Source organism: Rhynchophorus ferrugineus, unplaced genomic scaffold (genome assembly GCF_030347505.1).
Source record: "Rhynchophorus ferrugineus isolate W39M unplaced genomic scaffold, kcgeb_rfMv2 rfM7, whole genome shotgun sequence".
NCBI lineage: Eukaryota > Metazoa > Arthropoda > Insecta > Coleoptera > Curculionidae > Rhynchophorus > Rhynchophorus ferrugineus.
Genome location: NW_027472586.1, coordinates 14,103,733 through 14,116,904, shown reverse-complemented (window position 1 = coordinate 14,116,904; position 13,172 = coordinate 14,103,733). Strand labels below are relative to the sequence as shown.

Genomic DNA, 13,172 nt, shown 5'->3' with positions numbered 1-13,172 from the left:
ACTAGCCACATACTAGGCAAGGAGTAACTTTTCAATCGTTTTATTGCTAACTTCATAAAGAATTATGCACTCAAATATTGAAATCGAAGTTATAGTTGAAGAAATTTGTCAGATAACTCTTCAACATGTGCGATCCATTCGTGTTGGAAATAACTAAAAATTTCTTAGCTTAATTTCGTAGTCGTCGATAAATATTCTCAGTATTTAGATTAATATAACAAAACACTGTATTATACACACCGTTTTGTTCATACAAATTAGTAATAGTGAAGTAGAATAATTTGTAAAATATCGTAGCTATTGGTGACCATTCATTAACTAATAACGAATCATAACAACTTAATTCCAAGAACTTATATTTGATTGAAAAGGATCCTTGGGAAAGTAATCCACTTTTAAAATTGTATTTTCTTGAGAAAATAGTAATAACAATGATACAAGTATTATTATTTGATAATATTTTTAAATTTAAAAATGAGTTGAAAAGAACTAAAGCTTGTAATATAACCTCTTATTTAGGAGTCCATTATACTTCAAGTCTTAATGGCTTGGCTGTGCTTTAAACTAATTTACATTAAATATAGGAACATAATGAACCCTTAAAAATCATTATAAATGGTTATCACATAATTTAACAAAAGAACATGAAGCAATACGTCTTAGAATTGTGAAGTCTATTTTACTGAAATAGATACAGGGCATAGTAAACAAAGTGTATTATTACTGAGACATATTGGGAAACATTGGAATTTGGTATTAATTAATAATATTTTCCGTATCCGCCATATAGTCCTGATTTTTCTTCACGCAATTATCATTTATTTTTCTCGATATCTCGGTTTCTGCTTTTTAGTGCATAAGCGGTTCTGTTCTATTCTAAAAGCAAGTACTGTTAGTATTGTTACTAATAAATTACTGTTAGAACGATGACAAAAGGCTGTTCTCAGAGAGGATAAATATGTTATATTAAAGTAATTTTATAGAAACTTATGATGTTGTATATTGTGTTGACGTTAACGTATAAACGTAGACTACTTCTTCATTTCTGACACCACCATCAAATATTGGTATAAAAACACTGAAACTTGTTTTAAAATGGAGAAATCTAATAAAATATATTTTACAATATCGTTGTGGCAAGGGGAAAAATGCTGCACATGTTTTTATGAGCTAACGGATGATCAAAATTGGGTCACATATAAAAATCGAAAGTGTCAAAAAATCATGGATAATGATGGTAAGCCATCATAAACTGCTAAGCTAATACTGACGAAAAAGGTATATCATAAGCTAGTTTTAGTTGGTCAAGCAGGTTTGCTGTAAACAACTTGTAGAAACAATCCAAGGGTACAGAATAGACGTGTGCTTTGAATCTACAGAAATTACATTGATTTTACTGCTGCTTCTTTAACACAAATTCCCGCTCTAGTCTGAGAAAAGACGGATGAATAATTGGGTAGAAACGTCAATTAAATCAAAGAACTTCAGTGCCATAAAAAACATTTGCAAAAACAGATTAATTTTTTTATTAATCACATTACATAAATATGCTTACAATACAATAGTACAATCTTAATTTAGAAATTAATGTATTACTGCTGTTCTATTGTGCTGGTATTAATACACAAGCAAGACGAGTATGGGATTAATACATCAATATGTATTTCCAAAAAAAAAAACAGATTAATGATGAGATATCTGCTGCCCAAGTCCATCAAGTACTTTTAAGAACTTACAACAATGCTGCTTTATCATATCGCAACTGTCATTTATTGTTTCAACGATTCAAGAGTGGTGATTTTGATGTGAATTGTTAGTAATTGATCATTCGCCTGTTTTCAGATGTTTATATGCGATGGGAAACATGTAAATGAAGAGAAATTAGCTACTATACGATAACCTTGTCGCGTTAATTTTTTTTTATGTAGCGTATTGTGAGTAGCGATGAACAGCGGATTAACAGCAATAATCCCATCCCAGTAAAAAACCATAAGTTAGACCAGCAAAACCATCCACATCAAGAGCGAAGCAGAATATTTATGAACATAAGTCTAAAAATATATGTCTAAAATCTAACCTAAAACCTAAAGTCCAGCCAATGTCTAGCCTAAATTATATGATGATATCAGGAATAATGTAGAATATTGTGAGCTGTTAAAACTATTTAAACTGTTACTGCAGATTTCTACCAAGTCAAATGGTCAAGTCGATTGACCTAATGTTACAAAAGGGGAAACAATACGAGTAACAGACAACGTACAGTCACGCGCTGCAAGAGTTGTGAAGGATACACTATTGCAGTTCGAATGGGAAGCTTTGTTGCAGCCAGGCTACTTAACAAACATATAATATATCCAAAGTTGCTGTGAACAGACGTCATCAATATGTTTAGTGTATAGCCTGCCGCAATTCGTTTTAGAATCAGATAATATTTTCCTTTTCATTTTATTCTGGTTAAAAAAAGATACAATGCTGTCTGATACATTCGAACACGTAAACGAACCAGCCTGTTAAAGTCGTACGGTTGTTCAACGTATGCAAAATTCTTCAACAACTCCCCAAACTTCTTGCGTTAAGCAAATAACGCTTAATGCGGTCTTAACGCTTTACTTATTTTGATAATTTTCAAATGGCTGTTTATTATTACTCTGATTGACAATACCGATGGCAGACAGAACAGATTGCCTCTCTAATCAGTTTCTTCGAACAGGAACTAGATAATGGAGGCCCCTTCTTGCCAGTAAAATTTGTTAGGGAGCTAAGCATTTCTACTCTTAAATATTAATTTGCTGCTGTTTATATTGAAAATATATTTAGCGTGTTGCAGCTGCGCTGAATATTAGTATGGACACGATCACTGAAATATCTCAAAAAATGAAAAAGTCCTCATACGAAGCAGGTGACGAATCAAGATCCGATTGATGTTAGCTCTATCAGAGATTAAATATACGAAATCTATAAAAACAGTGAGTAATTTTTCAATCCAAACATAATTTAATACAATTTTTTCAAAAGAAACTGTTAGTCTGAAAAGTATCGAAGAGATTTAATGGAACTTCCGGATATTGCTTTTAAAAGAATACAATTTTTATAAACATATAAAAACATATAATAAAATGGAGGAAGACTTATTATTTCAATTTATGTATCTATATGAGACATGGATATTACAGAATGGGACCAATACACCGAACGGTCACTCATGGCAAGATGATAATAAAAATGGTGTTAAGACAACTAAAGTTTTTGGAAAAAGGGTAAATGTTGGAATAACAATTGATTAGGTTTTATTAGTCATAGCATTTGTTAATTACTCATTGCAGATATATTCTGCTTCATGCTGGAAACCGGAAAGGTTAATAGCACCTTCGGTTTGGATGATCTCGGTCAAACAATATTGATCAAAAAACTGAGAAATGATGGAATCGTGAACATTCGATGGATTGGAAATGAACAGCTTAGTTATTCACTTGAGTGAAACTTAGTCTAAACATGGAATTATTATTCAATGCTGATTATTTCCAAGACAGGGTGATGAGAGTGGAAACAACTAAAGGTTTGAATAACACGGATCAACATAAAATTTGACTTTGACTTTAAAGCATTAAATTCTAATTATTTGGGCCGTAATTAGACGAAAGAAAATATATGGCATGAAAAAGTTTGCTTTTTATTTAGGAAACCGCTTGAACGATATTTTACAAAATCTGTGGTGTTATTTTTAATTGAAAATGAAAGCATTTAAATGAACATTAGGTTTTACTATCAAAATAACTAAAAGGTAGAAAATAATTTATAAGTGTAGGCTTTTACTTTTTCTTTGTTGTCGGTTCATAGGTACTATCTCTTAATAAACCCCAAATATAGTCTCCCATCATGTTTTCATATGTATAACATCATAAAGCATCCACTGTTTTAAGCGAGAGCCTAAAAGCTCTGCTTTACTTTTTGGGAAATTTAAATCCCGAATTATATCATTAAAATCTTCTCTAATGATAAGATGGTGTTTTGGTTGTTCTGGTGTAGTTAAAAACTCCTTATCGGAATTGCTTTTCTGAGAACTAAGAGATGAGCTACTTTTCTGCGATAATTTTTTCGGTGGCTCAGGTACTGGTCGTGTCAGATCATGTGCGATTAAAGCAGAAGAGGATTCCAGATCACGATATTCGATAGGTTTTGCATTTTTACCTCTACGTCTTTTACTCGGATTCACAATCGGCAAAAAGTAGCAGTCATTAACTTGATCTTTTGGTTCTCGCCAAATTCTTGGTGTTGCAAATTTCATTGACCTTTTCTCACCTCAATACCAACCTAAAATATGGAAATATAATTTAATATGTCTATTATATTTAATTCACCATTTAATTAAAATTTGCTGATTACCTTCCAAATATCTCTTACAATTATTACAAGCAACATATGGAGTCCATGTCTTGTCTTGATTCCGAACAGGAAAGTTAAAATATGTTTCGTAGGCTTCACAGAGAATGTGGTACGTATTTAATTCGTATTTTACGTCTCGAACTTTAATAAATTGCCCACATATATAACTAAACGCATCAGCATCATATTTACACTTTCGCGACGATATTTTAAGGTGTTCCAGATTTGTACAAAACACCTGATCGCTGTTTACCACTCTAGTGCGATCTATCAGCACTATGTGAACGTTTAAACCCCACTTTGATCGCGCTTTGATTTTTAAATGTATTAAAAATAATTAAAATTTATAAAAAATTCAAATATGAGTATTATAACTATAACTATTACAAAAGCAAACTTTATACCAAAAAGGTATTTTCTTTTCGTTTGTGTTCCTAGCTAAGCGGAAAATTATAAAATAAACTTTAGGACAAAGAACGAATTTTTTTTCGTAAAGTCGTGTAATTAACATGCAGTAATTGTAGGAAATCGTATTTTAGAGTGTGAAAGATTTCTGTCCATTAGATATGTGTGTAATTGTTCAGAAAATAGGTGAGTATTTGGTTAAAGTATGCGAGGAGAGAAAAAATACCTACAAAAATGCATTAGGGAGAATTCAGTGATTAATTATGTCAATAATGCTGTACACAGGTAGTAGCAAAAGATATAAAAATACAGTGATATCAAAATGTTTTCATAAGGAAGCACGTCATCGGAGGAAACAAGAACTAAATGCAAAAAGGTAAATATGGTTTCTAATGAAAGTAAAATACATTACTTGGATATACAGAGTCAACATCAGAGCTTCAACGAGCAAAACTATTTAAGGTTATCCGAATTATTAATAATAATGATGCACAGAAAATATTCTCGAAAGTGTGGACAGCACTTTGTATCTTGCTAACATTTCCCTGGGGATAGAGAAAAAAATTTAATTAAAACTTACCTACGTTCTACTATATGCCAGGGAAGATTGTCATGTCCCTGCAATGTTGTCTGTAGAAAATGTTATTGCCCACTAGCTAAATTATTTTAAATTAATTAAAAAACCTGAATTAATTGTAAAACCTAGCTCAAAGGCTAGACAGTCTAGATTTTTCATTAGATTCAAATTATCTGCAGCATAACATTTATAAAAGTAAAAACAAAATTATTTACTATTTTTATTTCTTATCATTATCTAAAAAATAAGAACAGTGGTTCTGGAGAGGCTAAAACTTCAATAAAGCAATATTTTAGAAGTTTAATGCAAATGAGTAGAACTGCTATAACATGTGCGACAGTATCCGCCACAGTTGCATTGCTGAAACACGTAAAACTATGTAGAAGCTGTAATATTATTCATAACCACAGATAAACAATTATATATTGACAGTATTGTTTTGTATTTAGATATTGCTACAAAAAGCTTACAAAGCTGCTACTTTGAGATCTAATACCGCCAAAAACATTCACTAAGACAGCCACCGACAGCCAAAGGTATTACGCCACCATTCCACCATGACAACGCCGGACCAAATACTTCTTTGTTCTCTCGAATATCTCGAGGGCTTGGCCACAAAACGTTGATGCGTCCGCCATGCTGTAACTATCACCGTTTAACGCTTAACTAACTTAACGTTTTCAAAGAAATCCTGTGAAAACAATTTAATTAAACTATCATGGCCCGATAAATAGGCCAATTGTCGATAATAACGCAGCATGTGTGAATATTATTAATTTCATGAAGTTTATTCAAACAGTGGCATACAAAAAAACAAACTGATATTCAGCAGAGAAGAACCAAGAAAAAAAAACATAGAAGACAGAAACGGAAAATTTTTACAATAACGATCAGAGAAGGATTCTTTTCGTAGCATTTAGAAAGTAGCAAAAACAATAATTATTCCCAAAGAAGGAAACACATCAGAAGATGTCACCTCCTATCGGTCTATAAGTTTACTAATAATAATCTCGAAAGTTTTTGAGAAATTATACATAAAGACGCTTAACAACATAATAGAAAAATAAAGATTATTCGAGAACATCAATTTGTGTTTCGTAATCAGCACGAGACTATTGAACAAGTGCACAGACTAATAAACAAAATAAGTATGGACTTGATGCCAAATTATATTGTTCAGCTACATTCTTGGATATATGTTAGGCCTTTAAAAAAGAGTTCCGCAAGGCCACTGGGTCCGATACTGTGTCTCTTATATGCAGCCGATCTACCGACCACAAAAATCACTATTGTGGCAATATATGCGGACGACACAGCCAACCTAGTAGCCCACAAAAATCCAATAACAGCATCAAAGAAGCTTCAAATACACCTTGATAAAATACAACTGTAGCTGAAGACATGGCGTGTTAATGCAAATGAAACATGCGGTTAGGCCTCCCAGAAGACCTAACCGCTCTCATCAAGTCCTATCCCCCCTTTTCCAGGCTGAAACGACCTCATCCGTCGCTGCAGTCAAAACTTTTGCCCCCATACGACAGTATCCAGTCATGTGTTAACTCAAGTTCGCGAATCAATAGAAACGCCGGGTTCTCGGGCGTGAGGCGGCTTCCGGTTAGTGTATTGGTAAGCCCAGAGGCAGTCCGACATAACCCGGTCCAACTTGTCACTCCAGGGCAAGCCACCGCCTGGTTTTAGGCCATAACAAAGAAAAGCAAATGAAACAAAATCTATCAATGTAACATTCACTCTCTGTAGAAGAACATACCCACCACTGAATTTTAATAATTGTCAACTTCCCCAAGCTGGGGATGCCATATAACTTGGTATGCATCTAGACCGACGCCTAACTTGACACATACTTACTAAACGAAAACACTTTGGACTTAAACTACATCAAATGTATTGGCTTATCATCTGCAAGTATAATTTATCATTAGATAACAAGGTATTGCTATACGAATTAGTACTCAAACCTATTTGGTCATACGGAATCTAACTGCAGGAAACTGTTAACAAGTCTAATATTGTCGATACTCCGTACTATGTCTCTAATGAGGTGATACAACGCGATATCTATTTAGAACCCATAACGAGTGTGATTCAGAATGTCTGGGTTAAGGACTTTAAAAGAGTGTTAGTGCCCCCCAATGTGAAATGTAAAACATTAAACACCATCCGATCCAATTATAGGACATATATAAACTTCAGAAAAATATTTAGAATAAGTCTAACTAATTAAGATAATATTTTACATAGAAGATCACAATTTTTTCAATTTTATATAATATAATCATAGGAAATGATTATGTGTTGTTCTTGATTATTGTTGAGCCACTAAAAGTAATAATTAAAAAAATATGTAAATATATCTTACTGTTGCGACGCCGTTATATTCTAACTTTCTGTTAAGTTTAAGAAAAAAGTAACGTTTTTTATTGTATAGTTTAGGGGTCTAATTTATTAGGTAATTTAAGTATTTTTTTAATATTTTTGACATGGGAAATGAATTATGACTTCAGACAATATGAAATATCGTATTGTATCGAATGTCTGATGAGGCCAGTTAGAAAAAAAAAACATGACGCTTCGTCTCGTTGTCGCGTGCTCCCGATAATGGGGCGTGAAGGTACCAGGGTACCAAGGCTAGACGCGTGTAACAAGGAAGACGGAAGGCCCTAATTGTGACTCTAACTATTGACTTATATAGTCATAAAAACTTCAAGAAGACACGATATCTTCGAAAATCCGAGCATTTTTAGAATCCGTAACACACGTGTTCCATCCGTCCTAGCTGGAAGAGTCTTTCCCTCCCCGAAAAATCTGAACGTATGGGGATATAGAAAAGGGTTTCTTCAACCAACAAAGAACCCAAGGAAGGAGCTATGGCGATAAAACATGATGTTTCTAGAGTGAAGAATCAGAATTAGTCAAAGGACAGAACTAGAATTAGTCAAAGAACAGAAACAAAACAGTCAAAAGCAGAATCAAGAATCAGTCAACAACAAATCAAGAAATCGGGCGATTTTCGTCAGAGATCCATTAGCAAAAGCAGAATCTCCGTTCGAAGAAGAAATTTAAAAACAAACTCACATGAAACAGAACGGTGGAGTTCTCGTTAGTTGCTTTAGCAGTTAGTTAGCGGTTGGGTCCGAGAACGGAATTGGCATTAACAAAACCAGACGATTAAAAACGATTAGTAAGTCAATTTCAAATTAATTTCATAGTTCTCTTCCCCATAAGTATCGCTATTAATACATTTATTATTTATATTTCTTTTCTTTATATACTTGCTATATATTAATTAATCAAAGAAATAAACTCGTCTTTGCGCATTAATTTAAGCAAAGAAGAGAAAATACTTTTCACAACACTGTCTTCGACACATTCCCCAAGTTTCGAAATATAGACACAGGCAATATGGCACGGTCCTAATAGTGAAACAGCTACAAGAAAAAAGATACATATACCAAGTTGAAAGAATTGGCAACAAGCAAGAACTGCAGAAAATAAAAGAAAATTCAATAAAGCAATAAAAAATCTGAAAGAATTGATCCAAAATGAACAAAACCAAGGAATTCAAGAATACTTGGAAATTCTGAAGCCAACTGGGGCTACAGATTATTCATTATGGAAAGCAAGAAAAAAACTCCAAAAGCTCCAATACCATAACCCACCTATTAAAAAAATTACAATGATTGAGTTAGAAGCAATTCAGAAAAGGCTGACATTTTTCCAAATCACTTAAAAAAATTATTCAAGCCTTTATAGTCTGAGCTAACTAAAGACGAAGAAAATAAAATTACCAGTTTCCTAAATTTACATTACATCAAACATGAAAAACTTACAGTCAGAGAAGTTAAACAAACAATTATGAGATAAACTGTAAAAAAGCTCGCACATAGGGTGTAAAATTATTAAAATTTATATTATTTTATAACTTGATACTTCGAATGAATTATTTTCCTAGCATTTGGAAAGTAGCAAAAATAATATTGATTCTTAAACCATTAAAAACATTCCCATGATGTCACCTCCCATCGACTTATAAGTTTACTACCGAATATCTCGGAAGTCTTTGACAAAGTATACATAAAGAAGCTTAACAACATAATAATTTGGATTTCGTAATAAGCACGAGATTATAGAACAAGTGCATAGACCTGTAAACAAAATAAATTTGGACTTAAATGCCAAAAAATATTGTACAGCTGCATTCCTGGACATACCTCAGGGTCCTGATAAAATATGGCACACAGGATTGCAGGTTAAATTAAAAAAATTCCTCCCCCATCCATATTTTCAGTTACTAAAATCTTACCTCACAGATTCATAAAAAAACAAGAGGAAGAACTCACTGAATTACATCCAATATATCCAGAAGTTCCGCAAGGCAGTTCCAGTGTTCCAGGTTATCGTTATATAACAATGTTCAATAATCGTATACCAAACGAATCTATTGAAATCATATTTGGTCATAGGGAATCCAACTATGGGGTACTGTTAGCACGTCTAATATAACCATCATAAAACGATTCCAAAGCAAAGTGTTGTGTGTCAATGCTCCGTACTATGTCTGTAATGAAGTGATACAACGCGATATTCCCCTAGAACCCATAAAGACCCACCACAACAATGTGCTCGCTAAAAAGCTAAATGTGCGACGTGATAGTGAAGTGTATAAGCTAAAACTTTTAATACAATGCGATCTGATTATATATATATATATATATATATATATATATATATATATATAAAATATTTAGAATAAGATTAAATAATTAAGATAATATTTTATACAGGAGATCCGCTAATGATTTGATTTTTTACATGTCATGTATATAATATAATAATAAGTTATACTGATTGGCCACTGGACCGACCGATTTTTTAAAAAATTAAGTGTATCTTACCTTTAGAGAACACTTTATGTTTTTCAATTCACTCTGTTCGAACGTAGTGCGTTCACATGAAACGAAACCGAAAAAATGTTCGACGCTCACGAGAAAAGTTTCGCGACAACTTGATGCGCGCCTCACGGCCAAGAAGCGTCCCGTTTCCTGCTGAGGCGCGATTGTCACCTCCTGCGCTCGCCGTCGCCGATCCAGACTGATGTTCGCCTCGCACTTTGCGCAACTTTACGCCATCCACGTAGCCAGATAATTAGAATAAAATGTGGCTGATATGACCGTCGTGGGTTAATTGGACGGTGTGGCGTGGCAGGACGGCCGAAGAAGACGCGCGAATTGCGACCTGTGCCGTTCTTTTTCTTTGTGCTAGACGACACCAACACGTCGTATCATGTACCTCGACAATTAAGCCATCGCCGACCAAGTAATCCGGACAATTCCGCATCAGAAACATTTTTCTCAACTGTTTCAAATGAAAAACGTATTTGATGTGTCGAGAAAAAAGTCAATTTGTTTGTTTTTTAATGTGTCTTTTTTATTATTTAATTATTATATTGTTACTAGTCGTGTCCGACTAACCTACAATTTGTCTTTATGATAACTTAAATCTAGGTATATAACTAGGAGGACCCATCGGCCCTATCTCAGTCTCTGGTGAAATAATGTTTATACATGTCACTGCTGTATTTCTTATTATATGCATCTCACTACACGACACTACACAAGATCAGATGGTTTGATTCTTTTAAGTCTGTGTCCTGTTATGGTGGTATCCAAAAGCTGCAATACTTCATATTTTCTCATGAGAATGGAGTCTTTCCTCATGCCCCCTTGCAATTCTCCTGATTTCTTGACTGACTGTGGGTATCTGAAGGTCTCGATGTAGGTAATCAGTTCTATAATATCTGGGTGCGCCCACAATACCTCTCAGGACTTTGTTTTGAAAAATGTGTATTTTGTTTATGTTACTCTTCGTAGAACAACCCCATAATTGAACTCCGTATGTCCATATAGGTTTCAATATTTGCTTATATAATAGCAATTTATTATGTACTGATAATTGTGATTTTCTTCCAATTAGCCAGTACGTTTTCCTATATTTCAGTTCCAGTTCTTTTCTTTTCTTCTTTATATGTTCCTTCCAGCGAAGTTCTGCATCGTAATTGCGAATTGCGCATTTGAATGATATTATTATTTAATTTTATTGGTGCTTGTACGGTCTGATTGTAGATGAACTGCACATGCATAGATTTACTTTCATTAATTCTTATTTTCCAAGCTTGTGTCGAATTATTTATATTGTCACTTGCCTATTGTAATTTTCGTGACGCTTCTTCACTATTGTCTCCGACAACTATAATCGCAGTATCATCAGCAAATATAGCCATCGTAATATTCTCCGTTTGTGGTATATCACAACTGTAGAGTAGATAAAGCATTGGTCTCAGTACACCTGCTTGTGGTACACTTGCTTTAGTTTCTTTTATTGTAGAGTAAGCTTCTTCTTATTTGAGTCTAAACATTCTGGTTGTAATGTACGATTTTAATAATTCGGTGTGTTGTTTTGGTAATATTTTCTGTAGTTTATGAACAAGGCCTTCATGCCACACCTTATCCAAGGCTTGTGCTACATCTAAGAATATAGCTGAGCATACTTTTTTACTTTCGTAGGCTATTTCAATAACATCTGTTATACTGTGGACCTGGTCAATTGTTGAATGATTGTTAATAAACCCAAACTGGTGTGTTGGTATTAGGTTTTTTCTCCCTATAATCGGTTTTATTCTTTTCAACAGGAGTTTTTCAAGAACCTTAGATATTACTGGCAGCAGTGATATAGGTCTATATGATTTTATTTCGTTTGGTGACTTCCCAGGTTTTGGGATCATTATAATTTCTGCCATCTTCCAAATGTCAGGGACATGTTTTAATCTAAATGCTGTATTGATCAAGTTGGTGAGTTTTATAATTCCCATTCTTGGTAGTTTTTGCAGTAATTCTCCTGTTATTATTAATGTTTCTTAGAGCGAAATTACTCATACGAGGGGGAATCAAATATAAACGGTAATTTTACTATTTAACTTAGCACTTAATTCCGATCTAGAAGATCTGATGTTCGAGAGTTCTTTGATTTATGAGGAGGGATGAAACAGATGTGGGTGGCAGCTGTGAGAATACATTACTTAACAAATAATCTCACAGAACACACACTTTTACAAAACAATAGTTTATTTATCTATACTCTTAAATAAAAATGCGTTCCCTTTTCCTTCTTTGTCATTAGATCATTAGAGTGTCATTGATAGCTTTACATTTTGTGTATTTGATCCAGGTCTACTTTTGTCCGCAAATTTACTTTTTTCATATTATCACTCTCCACTATTCTTGCATGCTAGCAAAATCCTATCTAATTTCTTCTCGACTTTCACTCTCAACAAATTTCACTCATCTCATCTATAAAATAAAGAATAAATCATTACTAAAAAATCATGATTAAAATAAATATATTCTTCTTGGACAAACCTCATTAATGACTTGACTACTTCTAACACAACAAGAATCATTTGCTTCTCTATTCTTGTTATTGTTTTGAAATCCTCTGCAATTTCGTGGAAGAATTTTGGCATATTTGCTATTCGATGCCGTTGAAAATGATGTGTTATAAAATTCACACCTAATATTCCCACTATAAATAAAACTGATGCTGTTTGGATTTTATAACTTTTAAAAATTTAACCTTACGTTCTGCACTTAGCCACGTTCGTCCATATTTTAAAACCAATGTATGTTGAATCACCAAAAATAACACAATGATTTAATTACTATTCCTATAGGCTTATTAATGAAGCACAAAATCTAAATATTTTATATTCTTTTGTTGTTTTCACTCACTCGTA

The 13,172-nt window shown here is 33.4% G+C and overlaps 1 protein-coding gene and 1 pseudogene across 1 annotated transcript in view; both read right to left on the bottom strand.

Annotated features, from left to right (window-relative positions):
- AdoR (Adenosine receptor) overlaps positions 1–10,477 on the bottom strand; it is an 88,624-nt gene extending 78,147 nt beyond the window's left edge. The window contains exon 1 of the mRNA XM_076410152.1: positions 10,279–10,477. The gene's annotated coding sequence lies outside the window, so the exon portion shown is untranslated. The remainder of the gene's footprint in view (positions 1–10,278) is intronic.
- On the bottom strand, positions 3,875–6,003 carry LOC143199881 (uncharacterized; annotated as a pseudogene).
- Positions 10,478–13,172: the final 2,695 nt, after the last annotated feature.